This window comes from Schistocerca cancellata, chromosome 5, assembly GCF_023864275.1.
Source record: "Schistocerca cancellata isolate TAMUIC-IGC-003103 chromosome 5, iqSchCanc2.1, whole genome shotgun sequence".
Taxonomy (NCBI): Eukaryota; Metazoa; Arthropoda; class Insecta; order Orthoptera; family Acrididae; genus Schistocerca; species Schistocerca cancellata.
In genome coordinates, this window is record NC_064630.1 from 840,607,902 (window position 1) to 840,620,403 (window position 12,502).

At 54.7% G+C, this 12,502-nt stretch overlaps 12 non-coding genes across 12 annotated transcripts; all 12 read left to right on the forward strand.

Annotated features, from left to right (window-relative positions):
• Window positions 1-925: 925 nt before the first annotated feature.
• LOC126189569 (5S ribosomal RNA) lies at window positions 926-1,044 on the forward strand. The gene has a single exon (XR_007538071.1). It is a non-coding gene; the product is annotated as a 5S ribosomal RNA (ribosomal RNA).
• Window positions 1,045-1,894: 850 nt separating this feature from the next.
• Window positions 1,895-2,013, forward strand: LOC126189141 (5S ribosomal RNA). The gene has a single exon (XR_007537913.1). It is a non-coding gene; the product is annotated as a 5S ribosomal RNA (ribosomal RNA).
• Window positions 2,014-2,866: 853 nt separating this feature from the next.
• Window positions 2,867-2,985, forward strand: LOC126189152 (5S ribosomal RNA). The gene has a single exon (XR_007537914.1). It is a non-coding gene; the product is annotated as a 5S ribosomal RNA (ribosomal RNA).
• Window positions 2,986-3,836: 851 nt separating this feature from the next.
• On the forward strand, window positions 3,837-3,955 carry LOC126189163 (5S ribosomal RNA). The gene has a single exon (XR_007537915.1). It is a non-coding gene; the product is annotated as a 5S ribosomal RNA (ribosomal RNA).
• An 849-nt stretch (window positions 3,956-4,804) lies between these two features.
• Window positions 4,805-4,923, forward strand: LOC126189175 (5S ribosomal RNA). Its single transcript, XR_007537916.1, has one exon. It is a non-coding gene; the product is annotated as a 5S ribosomal RNA (ribosomal RNA).
• An 857-nt stretch (window positions 4,924-5,780) lies between these two features.
• On the forward strand, window positions 5,781-5,899 carry LOC126189186 (5S ribosomal RNA). The gene has a single exon (XR_007537917.1). It is a non-coding gene; the product is annotated as a 5S ribosomal RNA (ribosomal RNA).
• Window positions 5,900-6,745: 846 nt separating this feature from the next.
• Window positions 6,746-6,864, forward strand: LOC126189198 (5S ribosomal RNA). Its single transcript, XR_007537919.1, has one exon. It is a non-coding gene; the product is annotated as a 5S ribosomal RNA (ribosomal RNA).
• Window positions 6,865-7,716: 852 nt separating this feature from the next.
• Window positions 7,717-7,835, forward strand: LOC126189210 (5S ribosomal RNA). The gene has a single exon (XR_007537921.1). It is a non-coding gene; the product is annotated as a 5S ribosomal RNA (ribosomal RNA).
• Window positions 7,836-8,683: 848 nt separating this feature from the next.
• LOC126189222 (5S ribosomal RNA) lies at window positions 8,684-8,802 on the forward strand. Its single transcript, XR_007537922.1, has one exon. It is a non-coding gene; the product is annotated as a 5S ribosomal RNA (ribosomal RNA).
• An 849-nt stretch (window positions 8,803-9,651) lies between these two features.
• Window positions 9,652-9,770, forward strand: LOC126189235 (5S ribosomal RNA). The gene has a single exon (XR_007537924.1). It is a non-coding gene; the product is annotated as a 5S ribosomal RNA (ribosomal RNA).
• Window positions 9,771-10,621: 851 nt separating this feature from the next.
• Window positions 10,622-10,740, forward strand: LOC126189247 (5S ribosomal RNA). Its single transcript, XR_007537925.1, has one exon. It is a non-coding gene; the product is annotated as a 5S ribosomal RNA (ribosomal RNA).
• An 848-nt stretch (window positions 10,741-11,588) lies between these two features.
• On the forward strand, window positions 11,589-11,707 carry LOC126189529 (5S ribosomal RNA). Its single transcript, XR_007538032.1, has one exon. It is a non-coding gene; the product is annotated as a 5S ribosomal RNA (ribosomal RNA).
• Window positions 11,708-12,502: the final 795 nt, after the last annotated feature.

A 12,502-nucleotide genomic window follows, 5' to 3' on the forward strand; every position in this document is an offset into this window, starting at 1 on the left:
TTCATTTTTACGTCGCTACACCTAAAAAAAAAAAAAAAAAAAAAAAAAAAAAAAAAAAAAAGGTGCTGTTGGCTCCCTTCCTGTTTTTTCTTTTTTTTGTTATGTCGCCAGCCCAATTTTCAAACTACCTTTCTGTTGTGACAAAGATGCTTCCTTAAGCCTTTTAAACTACTGTAATGGAACGAAAATGCAGTAATTAACTCAGTTTGAGGGAGAATGTGATAACCAAGTTTGCCAAGAAGACTTTGAAAACGACAAAACAGTACGAATGGGCAGGTGATTTCTGAAATACGTCACCGCCTATTGTTGTGTAGGTGTGTTGAGTTCCAAATTTGATTTGTAACCACGAATTTATTCCTTAGTCGTCTCGTCTCGTCTCGTCTCGTCCCGCAGACGTTTGTCGTGCTTGCGCTGTCATATGGACCACGACCCGAGCGGCAGCGAGCGGCAGTCGAGCAAAGTCGGGACAAGTCGGGACGGGGACAGGGACAGGGATAGGAATGGTGCGAATGCACTGCAAACTACGCAGACACCTGTTGTGAGGCGAGGCGAGGCGAGGCGTGGCGAGGCGAGGAAGCCCACATCGCTACCAGTGGGCCCCCCAGCACGACACTGCCACACCCCGCACAGGCCCTCCGCTGAACACCAGGGACAAGATGCGTCCTCCGCTAGTGTCGAAGGCTGCACGCGCCCAGCGAATGACAGGGGGTGCAACGAGCAGCAGTGCGTCTCACACACGCGGCGGTGCGCCCGCCAATTCGGCCGTCACTCTGCTGGGACGCCGGGCGCGCCTCCCCGCGCCGTCCTCGAGGAACTGGCGGTTGCGGAAGGAAGCGCTTTCGTCAAATGCGGCCGAAAACTAACATTTTGTGTGTTGGGAGAAAAGCCGAACGCGAATTCTGCCGTGCTCCTACATTAGATGAGCGCCAACGGCCATACCATGATGAATACACCGGTTCTCGTCCGATCACCGAAGTTAAGCATCATCGAGCCCGGCTAGTACTTGGATGGGTGACCGCCTGGGAAACCCGGGTGCTGTTGGCTCCCTTACTGTTTTTTTTTTTTTGTTATGTCGCCAGCCCAATTTTCAAACTACCTTTCTGTTGTGACAAAGATGCTTCCTTAAGCCTTTTAAACTACTGTAATGGAACGAAAATGCAGTAATTAACTCAGTTTGAGGGAGAATGTGCTAACCAAGTTTGCCAAGAAGACTTTGAAAACGACAAAACAGTACGAATGGGCAGGTGATTTCTGAAATACGTCACCGCCTATTGTTGTGTAGGTGTGTAGAGTTCCAAATTTGATTTGTAACCACGAATTTATTCCTTAGTCGTCTCGTCTCGTCTCGTCTCGTCCCGCAGACGTTTGTCGTGCTTGCGCTGTCATATGGACTACGACCCGAGCGGCAGCGAGCGGCAGTCGAGCAAAGTCGGGACAAGTCGGGACGGGGACAGGGACAGGGATAGGAATGGTGCGAATGCACTGCAAACTTACGCAGACACCTGGTGTGAGGCGAGGCGAGGCGAGGCGAGGCGAGGCGAGGAAACGCACATCGCTACCAGTGGGCCCTCCAGCACGACACTGCCACACCCCGCACAGGCCCTCCGCTGAACACCAGGTACAAGATGCGTCCTCCGCTAGTGTCGAAGGCTGCACGCGCCCAGCGAATGACAGGGGGTGCAACGAGCAGCAGTGCGTCTCACACACGCGGCGGTGCGCCCGCCAATTCGGCCGTCACTCTGCTGGGACGCCGGGCGCGCCTCCCCGCGCCGTCCTCGAGGAACTGGCGGTTGCGGAAGGAAGCGCTTTCGTCAAATGCGGCCGAAAACTAACATTTTGTGTGTTGGGAGAAAAGCCGAACGCGAATTCTGCCGTGCTCCTACATTAGATGAGCGCCAACGGCCATACCATGATGAATACACCGGTTCTCGTCCGATCACCGAAGTTAAGCATCATCGGGCCCGGCTAGTACTTGGATGGGTGACCGCCTGGGAAACCCGGGTGCTGTTGGCTCCCTTCCTGTTTTTTCTTTTTTTTTGTTATGTCGCCAGCCCAATTTTCAAACTACCTTTCTGTTGTGACAAAGATGCTTCCTTAAGCCTTTTAAACTACTGTAATGGAACGAAAATGCAGTAATTAACTCAGTTTGAGGGAGAATGTGATAACCAAGTTTGCCAAGAAGACTTTGAAAACGACAAAACAGTACGAATGGGCAGGTGATTTCTGAAATACGTCACCGCCTATTGTTGTGTAGGTGTGTAGAGTTCCAAATTTGATTTGTAACCACGAATTTATTCCTTAGTCGTCTCGTCTCGTCTCGTCTCGTCCCGCAGACGTTTGTCGTGCTTGCGCTGTCATATGGACTACGACCCGAGCGGCAGCGAGCGGCAGTCGAGCAAAGTCGGGACAAGTCGGGACGGGGACAGGGACAGGGATAGGAATGGTGCGAATGCACTGCAAACTTACGCAGACACCTGGTGTGAGGCGAGGCGAGGCGAGGCGAGGCGAGGCGAGGAAACCCACATCGCTACCAGTGGGCCCTCCAGCACGACACTGCCACACCCCGCACAGGCCCTCCGCTGAACACCAGGGACAAGATGCGTCCTCCGCTAGTGTCGAAGGCTGCACGCGCCCAGCGAATGACAGGGGGTGCAACGAGCAGCAGTGCGTCTCACACACGCGGCGGTGCGCCCGCCAATTCGGCCGTCACTCTGCTGGGACGCCGGGCGCGCCTCCCCGCGCCGTCCTCGAGGAACTGGCGGTTGCGGAAGGAAGCGCTTTCGTCAAATGCGGCCGAAAACTAACATTTTGTGTGTTGGGAGAAAAGCCGAACGCGAATTCTGCCGTGCTCCTACATTAGATGAGCGCCAACGGCCATACCATGATGAATACACCGGTTCTCGTCCGATCACCGAAGTTAAGCATCATCGGGCCCGGCTAGTACTTGGATGGGTGACCGCCTGGGAAACCCGGGTGCTGTTGGCTCCCTTCCTGTTTTTTCTTTTTTTTGTTATGTCGCCAGCCCAATTTTCAAACTACCTTTCTGTTGTGACAAAGATGCTTCCTTAAGCCTTTTAAACTACTGTAATGGAACGAAAATGCAGTAATTAACTCAGTTTGAGGGAGAATGTGATAACCAAGTTTGCCAAGAAGACTTTGAAAACGACAAAACAGTACGAATGGGCAGGTGATTTCTGAAATACGTCACCGCCTATTGTTGTGTAGGTGTGTTGAGTTCCAAATTTGATTTGTAACCACGAATTTATTCCTTAGTCGTCTCGTCTCGTCTCGTCTCGTCCCGCAGACGTTTGTCGTGCTTGCGCTGTCATATGGACCACGACCCGAGCGGCAGCGAGCGGCAGTCGAGCAAAGTCGGGACAAGTCGGGACGGGGACAGGGACAGGGATAGGAATGGTGCGAATGCACTGCAAACTACGCAGACACCTGGTGTGAGGCGAGGCGAGGCGAGGCGTGGCGAGGCGAGGAAGCCCACATCGCTACCAGTGGGCCCCCCAGCACGACACTGCCACACCCCGCACAGGCCCTCCGCTGAACACCAGGGACAAGATGCGTCCTCCGCTAGTGTCGAAGGCTGCACGCGCCCAGCGAATGACAGGGGGTGCAACGAGCAGCAGTGCGTCTCACACACGCGGCGGTGCGCCCGCCAATTCGGCCGTCACTCTGCTGGGACGCCGGGCGCGCCTCCCCGCGCCGTCCTCGAGGAACTGGCGGTTGCGGAAGGAAGCGCTTTCGTCAAATGCGGCCGAAAACTAACATTTTGTGTGTTGGGAGAAAAGCCGAACGCGAATTCTGCCGTGCTCCTACATTAGATGAGCGCCAACGGCCATACCATGATGAATACACCGGTTCTCGTCCGATCACCGAAGTTAAGCATCATCGGGCCCGGCTAGTACTTGGATGGGTGACCGCCTGGGAAACCCGGGTGCTGTTGGCTCCCTTACTGTTTTTTTTTTTTGTTATGTCGCCAGCCCAATTTTCAAACTACCTTTCTGTTGTGACAAAGATGCTTCCTTAAGCCTTTTAAACTACTGTAATGGAACGAAAATGCAGTAATTAACTCAGTTTGAGGGAGAATGTGCTAACCAAGTTTGCCAAGAAGACTTTGAAAACGACAAAACAGTACGAATGGGCAGGTGATTTCTGAAATACGTCACCGCCTATTGTTGTGTAGGTGTGTAGAGTTCCAAATTTGATTTGTAACCACGAATTTATTCCTTAGTCGTCTCGTCTCGTCTCGTCTCGTCCCGCAGACGTTTGTCGTGCTTGCGCTGTCATATGGACTACGACCCGAGCGGCAGCGAGCGGCAGTCGAGCAAAGTCGGGACAAGTCGGGACGGGGACAGGGACAGGGATAGGAATGGTGCGAATGCACTGCAAACTTACGCAGACACCTGGTGTGAGGCGAGGCGAGGCGAGGCGAGGCGAGGCGAGGAAACGCACATCGCTACCAGTGGGCCCTCCAGCACGACACTGCCACACCCCGCACAGGCCCTCCGCTGAACACCAGGTACAAGATGCGTCCTCCGCTAGTGTCGAAGGCTGCACGCGCCCAGCGAATGACAGGGGGTGCAACGAGCAGCAGTGCGTCTCACACACGCGGCGGTGCGCCCGCCAATTCGGCCGTCACTCTGCTGGGACGCCGGGCGCGCCTCCCCGCGCCGTCCTCGAGGAACTGGCGGTTGCGGAAGGAAGCGCTTTCGTCAAATGCGGCCGAAAACTAACATTTTGTGTGTTGGGAGAAAAGCCGAACGCGAATTCTGCCGTGCTCCTACATTAGATGAGCGCCAACGGCCATACCATGATGAATACACCGGTTCTCGTCCGATCACCGAAGTTAAGCATCATCGGGCCCGGCTAGTACTTGGATGGGTGACCGCCTGGGAAACCCGGGTGCTGTTGGCTCCCTTCCTGTTTTTTCTTTTTTTTGTTATGTCGCCAGCCCAATTTTCAAACTACCTTTCTGTTGTGACAAAGATGCTTCCTTAAGCCTTTTAAACTACTGTAATGGAACGAAAATGCAGTAATTAACTCAGTTTGAGGGAGAATGTGCTAACCAAGTTTGAAAAGAAGACTTTGCAAACGACAAAACAGTACGAATGGGCAGGTGATTTCTGAAATACGTCACCGCCTATTGTTGTGTAGGTGTGTTGAGTTCCAAATTTGATTTGTAACCACGAATTTATTCCTTAGTCGTCTCGTCTCGTCTCGTCTCGTCCCGCAGACGTTTGTCGTGCTTGCGCTGTCATATGGACCACGACCCGAGCGGCAGCGAGCGGCAGTCGAGCAAAGTCGGGACAAGTCGGGACGGGGACAGGGACAGGGATAGGAATGGTGCGAATGCACTGCAAACTTACGCAGACACCTGGTGTGAGGCGAGGCGAGGCGAGGCGAGGCGAGGCGAGGCGAGGAAACCCACATCGCTACCAGTGGGCCCTCCAGCACGACACTGCCACACCCCGCACAGGCCCTCCGCTGAACACCAGGGACAAGATGCGTCCTCCGCTAGTGTCGAAGGCTGCACGCGCCCAGCGAATGACAGGGGGTGCAACGAGCAGCAGTGCGTCTCACACACGCGGCGGTGCGCCCGCCAATTCGGCCGTCACTCTGCTGGGACGCCGGGCGCGCCTCCCCGCGCCGTCCTCGAGGAACTGGCGGTTGCGGAAGGAAGCGCTTTCGTCAAATGCGGCCGAAAACTAACATTTTGTGTGTTGGGAGAAAAGCCGAACGCGAATTCTGCCGTGCTCCTACATTAGATGAGCGCCAACGGCCATACCATGATGAATACACCGGTTCTCGTCCGATCACCGAAGTTAAGCATCATCGGGCCCGGCTAGTACTTGGATGGGTGACCGCCTGGGAAACCCGGGTGCTGTTGGCTCCCTTACTGTTTTTTTTTGTTATGTCGCCAGCCCAATTTTCAAACTACCTTTCTGTTGTGACAAAGATGCTTCCTTAAGCCTTTTAAACTACTGTAATGGAACGAAAATGCAGTAATTAACTCAGTTTGAGGGAGAATGTGCTAACCAAGTTTGAAAAGAAGACTTTGCAAACGACAAAACAGTACGAATGGGCAGGTGATTTCTGAAATACGTCACCGCCTATTGTTGTGTAGGTGTGTTGAGTTCCAAATTTGATTTGTAACCACGAATTTATTCCTTAGTCGTCTCGTCTCGTCTCGTCTCGTCCCGCAGACGTTTGTCGTGCTTGCGCTGTCATATGGACTACGACCAGAGCGGCAGCGAGCGGCAGTCGAGCAAAGTCGGGACAAGTCGGGACGGGGACAGGGACAGGGATAGGAATGGTGCGAATGCACTGCAAAATTACGCAGACACCTGGTGTGAGGCGAGGCGAGGCGAGGCGAGGCGAGGCGAGGAAACCCACATCGCTACCAGTGGGCCCTCCAGCACGACACTGCCACACCCCGCACAGGCCCTCCGCTGAACACCAGGGACAAGATGCGTCCTCCGCTAGTGTCGAAGGCTGCACGCGCCCAGCGAATGACAGGGGGTGCAACGAGCAGCAGTGCGTCTCACACACGCGGCGGTGCGCCCGCCAATTCGGCCGTCACTCTGCTGGGACGCCGGGCGCGCCTCCCCGCGCCGTCCTCGAGGAACTGGCGGTTGCGGAAGGAAGCGCTTTCGTCAAATGCGGCCGAAAACTAACATTTTGTGTGTTGGGAGAAAAGCCGAACGCGAATTCTGCCGTGCTCCTACATTAGATGAGCGCCAACGGCCATACCATGATGAATACACCGGTTCTCGTCCGATCACCGAAGTTAAGCATCATCGGGCCCGGCTAGTACTTGGATGGGTGACCGCCTGGGAAACCCGGGTGCTGTTGGCTCCCTTCCTGTTTTTTCTTTTTTTTGTTATGTCGCCAGCCCAATTTTCAAACTACCTTTCTGTTGTGACAAAGATGCTTCCTTAAGCCTTTTAAACTACTGTAATGGAACGAAAATGCAGTAATTAACTCAGTTTGAGGGAGAATGTGCTAACCAAGTTTGAAAAGAAGACTTTGCAAACGACAAAACAGTACGAATGGGCAGGTGATTTCTGAAATACGTCACCGCCTATTGTTGTGTAGGTGTGTTGAGTTCCAAATTTGATTTGTAACCACGAATTTATTCCTTAGTCGTCTCGTCTCGTCTCGTCTCGTCCCGCAGACGTTTGTCGTGCTTGCGCTGTCATATGGACTACGACCAGAGCGGCAGCGAGCGGCAGTCGAGCAAAGTCGGGACAAGTCGGGACGGGGACAGGGACAGGGATAGGAATGGTGCGAATGCACTGCAAAATTACGCAGACACCTGGTGTGAGGCGAGGCGAGGCGAGGCGAGGCGAGGCGAGGAAACCCACATCGCTACCAGTGGGCCCTCCAGCACGACACTGCCACACCCCGCACAGGCCCTCCGCTGAACACCAGGGACAAGATGCGTCCTCCGCTAGTGTCGAAGGCTGCACGCGCCCAGCGAATGACAGGGGGTGCAACGAGCAGCAGTGCGTCTCACACACGCGGCGGTGCGCCCGCCAATTCGGCCGTCACTCTGCTGGGACGCCGGGCGCGCCTCCCCGCGCCGTCCTCGAGGAACTGGCGGTTGCGGAAGGAAGCGCTTTCGTCAAATGCGGCCGAAAACTAACATTTTGTGTGTTGGGAGAAAAGCCGAACGCGAATTCTGCCGTGCTCCTACATTAGATGAGCGCCAACGGCCATACCATGATGAATACACCGGTTCTCGTCCGATCACCGAAGTTAAGCATCATCGGGCCCGGCTAGTACTTGGATGGGTGACCGCCTGGGAAACCCGGGTGCTGTTGGCTCCCTTACTGTTTTTTTTTTTTGTTATGTCGCCAGCCCAATTTTCAAACTACCTTTCTGTTGTGACAAAGATGCTTCCTTAAGCCTTTTAAACTACTGTAATGGAACGAAAATGCAGTAATTAACTCAGTTTGAGGGAGAATGTGCTAACCAAGTTTGCCAAGAAGACTTTGAAAACGACAAAACAGTACGAATGGGCAGGTGATTTCTGAAATACGTCACCGCCTATTGTTGTGTAGGTGTGTTGAGTTCCAAATTTGATTTGTAACCACGAATTTATTCCTTAGTCGTCTCGTCTCGTCTCGTCTCGTCCCGCAGACGTTTGTCGTGCTTGCGCTGTCATATGGACCACGACCCGAGCGGCAGCGAGCGGCAGTCGAGCAAAGTCGGGACAAGTCGGGACGGGGACAGGGACAGGGATAGGAATGGTGCGAATGCACTGCAAACTACGCAGACACCTGGTGTGAGGCGAGGCGAGGCGAGGCGTGGCGAGGCGAGGAAGCCCACATCGCTACCAGTGGGCCCCCCAGCACGACACTGCCACACCCCGCACAGGCCCTCCGCTGAACACCAGGGACAAGATGCGTCCTCCGCTAGTGTCGAAGGCTGCACGCGCCCAGCGAATGACAGGGGGTGCAACGAGCAGCAGTGCGTCTCACACACGCGGCGGTGCGCCCGCCAATTCGGCCGTCACTCTGCTGGGACGCCGGGCGCGCCTCCCCGCGCCGTCCTCGAGGAACTGGCGGTTGCGGAAGGAAGCGCTTTCGTCAAATGCGGCCGAAAACTAACATTTTGTGTGTTGGGAGAAAAGCCGAACGCGAATTCTGCCGTGCTCCTACATTAGATGAGCGCCAACGGCCATACCATGATGAATACACCGGTTCTCGTCCGATCACCGAAGTTAAGCATCATCGGGCCCGGCTAGTACTTGGATGGGTGACCGCCTGGGAAACCCGGGTGCTGTTGGCTCCCTTACTGTTTTTTTTTTTTGTTATGTCGCCAGCCCAATTTTCAAACTACCTTTCTGTTGTGACAAAGATGCTTCCTTAAGCCTTTTAAACTACTGTAATGGAACGAAAATGCAGTAATTAACTCAGTTTGAGGGAGAATGTGATAACCAAGTTTGCCAAGAAGACTTTGAAAACGACAAAACAGTACGAATGGGCAGGTGATTTCTGAAATACGTCACCGCCTATTGTTGTGTAGGTGTGTAGAGTTCCAAATTTGATTTGTAACCACGAATTTATTCCTTAGTCGTCTCGTCTCGTCTCGTCTCGTCCCGCAGACGTTTGTCGTGCTTGCGCTGTCATATGGACTACGACCCGAGCGGCAGCGAGCGGCAGTCGAGCAAAGTCGGGACAAGTCGGGACGGGGACAGGGACAGGGATAGGAATGGTGCGAATGCACTGCAAACTTACGCAGACACCTGGTGTGAGGCGAGGCGAGGCGAGGCGAGGCGAGGCGAGGAAACGCACATCGCTACCAGTGGGCCCTCCAGCACGACACTGCCACACCCCGCACAGGCCCTCCGCTGAACACCAGGTACAAGATGCGTCCTCCGCTAGTGTCGAAGGCTGCACGCGCCCAGCGAATGACAGGGGGTGCAACGAGCAGCAGTGCGTCTCACACACGCGGCGGTGCGCCCGCCAATTCGGCCGTCACTCTGCTGGGACGCCGGGCGCGCCTCCCCGCGCCGTCCTCGAGGAACTGGCGGTTGCGGAAGGAAGCGCTTTCGTCAAATGCGGCCGAAAACTAACATTTTGTGTGTTGGGAGAAAAGCCGAACGCGAATTCTGCCGTGCTCCTACATTAGATGAGCGCCAACGGCCATACCATGATGAATACACCGGTTCTCGTCCGATCACCGAAGTTAAGCATCATCGGGCCCGGCTAGTACTTGGATGGGTGACCGCCTGGGAAACCCGGGTGCTGTTGGCTCCCTTCCTGTTTTTTCTTTTTTTTGTTATGTCGCCAGCCCAATTTTCAAACTACCTTTCTGTTGTGACAAAGATGCTTCCTTAAGCCTTTTAAACTACTGTAATGGAACGAAAATGCAGTAATTAACTCAGTTTGAGGGAGAATGTGCTAACCAAGTTTGAAAAGAAGACTTTGCAAACGACAAAACAGTACGAATGGGCAGGTGATTTCTGAAATACGTCACCGCCTATTGTTGTGTAGGTGTGTTGAGTTCCAAATTTGATTTGTAACCACGAATTTATTCCTTAGTCGTCTCGTCTCGTCTCGTCTCGTCCCGCAGACGTTTGTCGTGCTTGCGCTGTCATATGGACCACGACCCGAGCGGCAGCGAGCGGCAGTCGAGCAAAGTCGGGACAAGTCGGGACGGGGACAGGGACAGGGATAGGAATGGTGCGAATGCACTGCAAACTACGCAGACACCTGGTGTGAGGCGAGGCGAGGCGAGGCGTGGCGAGGCGAGGAAGCCCACATCGCTACCAGTGGGCCCCCCAGCACGACACTGCCACACCCCGCACAGGCCCTCCGCTGAACACCAGGGACAAGATGCGTCCTCCGCTAGTGTCGAAGGCTGCACGCGCCCAGCGAATGACAGGGGGTGCAACGAGCAGCAGTGCGTCTCACACACGCGGCGGTGCGCCCGCCAATTCGGCCGTCACTCTGCTGGGACGCCGGGCGCGCCTCCCCGCGCCGTCCTCGAGGAACTGGCGGTTGCGGAAGGAAGCGCTTTCGTCAAATGCGGCCGAAAACTAACATTTTGTGTGTTGGGAGAAAAGCCGAACGCGAATTCTGCCGTGCTCCTACATTAGATGAGCGCCAACGGCCATACCATGATGAATACACCGGTTCTCGTCCGATCACCGAAGTTAAGCATCATCGGGCCCGGCTAGTACTTGGATGGGTGACCGCCTGGGAAACCCGGGTGCTGTTGGCTCCCTTACTGTTTTTTTTTTTTTTATGTCGCCAGCCCAATTTTCAAACTACCTTTCTGTTGTGACAAAGATGCTTCCTTAAGCCTTTTAAACTACTGTAATGGAACGAAAATGCAGTAATTAACTCAGTTTGAGGGAGAATGTGCTAACCAAGTTTGCCAAGAAGACTTTGAAAACGACAAAACAGTACGAATGGGCAGGTGATTTCTGAAATACGTCACCGCCTATTGTTGTGTAGGTGTGTTGAGTTCCAAATTTGATTTGTAACCACGAATTTATTCCTTAGTCGTCTCGTCTCGTCTCGTCTCGTCCCGCAGACGTTTGTCGTGCTTGCGCTGTCATATGGACTACGACCCGAGCGGCAGCGAGCGGCAGTCGAGCAAAGTCGGGACAAGTCGGGACGGGGACAGGGACAGGGATAGGAATGGTGCGAATGCACTGCAAACTTACGCAGACACCTGGTGTGAGGCGAGGCGAGGCGAGGCGAGGCGAGGCGAGGAAACGCACATCGCTACCAGTGGGCCCTCCAGCACGACACTGCCACACCCCGCACAGGCCCTCCGCTGAACACCAGGGACAAGATGCGTCCTCCGCTAGTGTCGAAGGCTGCACGCGCCCAGCGAATGACAGGGGGTGCAACGAGCAGCAGTGCGTCTCACACACGCGGCGGTGCGCCCGCCAATTCGGCCGTCACTCTGCTGGGACGCCGGGCGCGCCTCCCCGCGCCGTCCTCGAGGAACTGGCGGTTGCGGAAGGAAGCGCTTTCGTCAAATGCGGCCGAAAACTAACATTTTGTGTGTTGGGAGAAAAGCCGAACGCGAATTCTGCCGTGCTCCTACATTAGATGAGCGCCAACGGCCATACCATGATGAATACACCGGTTCTCGTCCGATCACCGAAGTTAAGCATCATCGGGCCCGGCTAGTACTTGGATGGGTGACCGCCTGCGAAACCCGGGTGCTGTTGGCTCCCTTCCTGTTTTTTCTTTTTTTTGTTATGTCGCCAGCCCAATTTTCAAACTACCTTTCTGTTGTGACAAAGATGCTTCCTTAAGCCTTTTAAACTACTGTAATGGAACGAAAATGCAGTAATTAACTCAGTTTGAGGGAGAATGTGCTAACCAAGTTTGAAAAGAAGACTTTGCAAACGACAAAACAGTACGAATGGGCAGGTGATTTCTGAAATACGTCACCGCCTATTGTTGTGTAGGTGTGTTGAGTTCCAAATTTGATTTGTAACCACGAATTTATTCCTTAGTCGTCTCGTCTCGTCTCGTCTCGTCCCGCAGACGTTTGTCGTGCTTGCGCTGTCATATGGACTACGACCCGAGCGGCAGCGAGCGGCAGTCGAGCAAAGTCGGGACAAGTCGGGACGGGGACAGGGACAGGGATAGGAATGGTGCGAATGCACTGCAAAATTACGCAGACACCTGGTGTGAGGCGAGGCGAGGCGAGGCGAGGCGAGGCGAGGAAACCCACATCGCTACCAGTGGGCCCTCCAGCACGACACTGCCACACCCCGCACAGGCCCTCCGCTGAACACCAGGGACAAGATGCGTCCTCCGCTAGTGTCGAAGGCTGCACGCGCCCAGCGAATGACAGGGGGTGCAACGAGCAGCAGTGCGTCTCACACACGCGGCGGTGCGCCCGCCAATTCGGCCGTCACTCTGCTGGGACGCCGGGCGCGCCTCCCCGCGCCGTCCTCGAGGAACTGGCGGTTGCGGAAGGAAGCGCTTTCGTCAAATGCGGCCGAAAACTAACATTT